Raw genomic sequence first — 3624 nt, 5'->3', positions numbered from 1 at the left:
GGTTGGGGGAGCGGGAATGTGATCACAGAAGAATAAAGACTGATTACCCACCTCAGGCGCTCTGTCTGGTTCTTCCCCCATCAAAGAGTGGGGGCCGGGGGTACCCCGAAGACTCATCACGCATTGGACTGGTGAGTAAGAGGACGGACTAGCATAAAGAAGCCGGCGTTGTAAATAAAAACCCGGCAATCATCCCCCTAAAGATTTTCATAGTGATAAAGTAGAACTATGGTGTTTGCTCTGATAAGTGCCCTCTGATCACCCTTTTTTGATCTTTGATAATCTTCCCCTTTTAAAAATAGCTTGAAAATTAATCAATCTGTGCTTTAAAAATTGTGCTGCTTACAACACAAATTTCTGCTGTTTACTAGTCCAATGTTTTCTTTCATTTCATTTCCATTTCATCACTTAGCACATCACTGATGATAAAAACAGATTGTTATAGAAATGCTCACACAGTTGTTTCATTTTTTGGCCATCTGTTGTTCTCTTTTCATCTTTGTCTTTAAATTTTCTTGGGGTCATCTCACTTGGTTCAGCCTCAAGTCTAGTTTTCTGCAACTTGTTCTTTTATTCCACAATCACTCGTCACTGTTTTATTCTTCACAAATAAAAATTGCTTATAATTTTACATAATCTTTCTCTGTAACATTTTGCAAATGAGTTTGCAGTCTAACTCATATCAAATTAGGGTACTGTGTTTCTCCATTTGATAAGAAGATAAAGAGTCTACTAGATAAGAACATTTATAAGGTCTTTTGCTCTCCTTATTCTGGCAATCATTTTATATAAATTAATTTCTTTAAGAAATGCTGAGAGTTCATGTAGATGTTTTTCCTTTATACATTTTCCATTTTTCAGCATCTGTAGCTTTTTTTGAATAGGTCAAGTCCTAGCTCTTGTCATTGCATGCCAAGTCTTTATCCTTTCTTCTAACTTGGTGCTGCTTTTGACCTTTATAAATTTATGGTCCACAGTCACAGTCAGGTAACTGGTTTGGAAATAACTGTTAAATTAATAACCACATATTCATTGTATAAGTTTATAATTTTACTCAGAGGTGTGCTAGTAAATGTTTAATCACCAGCTCTCTTAAAAAAAGTATGTGCCAGAAGCAGCGAGTAAGATGGAAGATGAGGAGGTAGCTGAGAGCTGGGAGGAGGCTGCCAACAGTGGGGAGGAAATCTACAACTCCTCCCAAAGTGCCCATTGTTATTCAGGATGATAGCCTTTCCTCAGGACCCCCTCCTCAAATATGTATCCTCAAGAAGCCTATGAGCAACGGGGTTGTCAGTAGCCCCAACTCTACCAGCAGGCCAGCCCTCCCTGTGAAGTCCTTGGCCCAGAGCAAGGCTGAATATGCCGAGGCCTGCAAGCAGATCCTAGATAGCGCCAGCCCTGAGGAAGAACAAGAGAAGCCCATCCTCGACAGGCCGCCCAGGATCTCCCAGCCCGAAGACACCAGACAGCCCAATAATGTGATCAGGCAGCCCCTGGGTCCTGATGGTTCACAAGGCTTCAAGCAGTGCAGATAAATGTGGGTGCAAGAGGATGCTGCCACCGCTGCCTCCACTACCACCAGGGTCGTCTGCCACGGGTTGCACTGCCATGGTGGACAGCTGGACTTGAGCAGAGGGAATGACCTGATTTTCTGGCACTGTGACCCCCAACCCCCTACTCCCACTGTGCTTGGCACATGGACAAGGGCTGTCCCAAGTTGCTATAAAAGGAGAAGGTGGAGGCATGAGGTGGGAGGGGGGTCCACCAAGGATTCAGAGCAGAGATTCAGATGGTGCCACTTGGGGCAAAGCCAGTGACAGCAATAACAGTTTATCATTCTCATTAATTTGGGATTTCAAAATGCAAATGGGAACTCCCCCAAACATGCATGTCTTCATCACTTAAATAGCAAGTTCCATTTGAAAAAAAAAGTATGTACCACACAGTTTTTAGTTTAACCTGCATGTTTACATTTCCCCCTTACTTTCTTAAGTCTAGATATCAATAAATTAAGCCCTAATTTTTAACGTTTGCTAATATTTTACTTTCTCAGTAATCTATAAATTTGGGGTATCATCATTTATTAATCATCATTCATATTTTCAAACACATTCCATCATAATTACCTGTGCAGATGTCATATTACCATCTAACTTTGCCACTTTCCCATTATATTGTGATCAGACAAGAGCTGTGTCATTTTTTATCTTTATATCCTCAGTGCTAATCATTATGCCTTTTTTTCATAGTAGTCACAAATTTGAATTGCACTGAATTGAATTGGATATTTATATAACCAATAAAGCATCTATAATCATTAGAGAACCCACATTTATTTAGTATGTGTTTGACAGAGTACTGAATTTGGTGTCAAAGAATCTTATCTAGAATCTGGACTTATCATTTATTATTTCACTCTATGACTCAGATTCCATATTTGTTTTGTAACTTAGCCTTATGATCAAGCTATGTTTTTCTTTGAGGTTTTATTTTTTAGACATTTTAAAATTATCTCTTCTAGATTTATATCTTGACTTATCTGGTCCTGTAATACTTCCTTATAGGGAGAGTCTTTTTTTTTTGTCTATTTTTCTAGCTTTACTTTCCAAATTGGAATTTTGTTAGTCATGATTTTGTTACTTCTGGAAAGGAGGATTCAGTCTTGTTTGACCCTGATCGAATTTTCTGTGACTTTGTTGTTACTATCTTCAGGTACTGAGTATTATATTCTTCAAGGATTTCAGAGACAGTGAAATTTCATTGCATCTAAAGTGATCTGATCTTCAGTGAAGTCTGATTCTTGGCATCTAGTCTGAACTCTGAAAATTTATGTCTGAGGTTTGATTCTAAGCAAAATATCTGTGGACTTGCCCCATTTGTTTTTCCAGTAGACTATATTCCACATGCTCATTTCTCAGTGACATGAAAGGCCAAAGGGGTTTGTTTCCTCTTCTGTAAAATGGTAATAAAATTATAATATCCCTCTTTACAGAGTTATTAATAAAGATAAAATGATGTAATGTAATACAAGTTGCTTAGTAAATCTTAAAAACCTATAGAAACATTGAGCTATGAGTTATTATTGCTCTAGTTTAACCATTCTTCTTGACTTCATCTTCCTAAATGCTAATTCTACTTCTTTATGTAACATTTTGGAGACTAAAAGAGTATGACTGTGGTGATTCCTCTTACTCTGATAATGAAACAGGTCATTATACAAATGTTGACAAATTCATTCCATTCTGCATCTAATAATTGTTCTCCTATTAATTCCATCTATCAATATAATATTTTTGGAGATAGGTGATTTGAAATTTCCAGCAAGCCTTTTGCACTATTTTTACTTCCATTTCCTTTTATTTGTTTTATGCTGTGATGCTGCTCATAATTTTCTACGATCCAAACCAATAGAGTTTGACAAATGGACTTGCATTCTAATCTTGCACTACATTGGGCAGTTCACTTACCCTGATCTTGTTGTTGCCTTTGACTGTCTCTCTCTGCTTGGCAAACAGACCAAGTGTTTACTGGCTAAAATATTTTCTAAATTCATTTGGTTTCCTCCATGTGGAAATGACTTCAATTATACTTTTATAGGAAATGATGATCAAAGTATGTTTTTTA

The 3624-nt window shown here is 37.6% G+C and overlaps 1 pseudogene; it reads left to right on the top strand.

The window, feature by feature from the left end:
* Positions 1–1126: 1126 nt before the first annotated feature.
* LOC141517776 (SUZ RNA-binding domain-containing pseudogene) lies at positions 1127–1535 on the top strand (annotated as a pseudogene).
* The last annotated feature ends 2089 nt before the right edge of the window (positions 1536–3624 follow it).

The sequence above is a fragment of the Macrotis lagotis genome, chromosome 1 (genome assembly GCF_037893015.1).
Source record: "Macrotis lagotis isolate mMagLag1 chromosome 1, bilby.v1.9.chrom.fasta, whole genome shotgun sequence".
Lineage (NCBI taxonomy): Eukaryota > Metazoa > Chordata > Mammalia > Peramelemorphia > Peramelidae > Macrotis > Macrotis lagotis.
The sequence above is the reverse complement of the archived record's forward strand: the minus strand, read 5'-3'. Positions and strand labels throughout refer to the sequence as shown.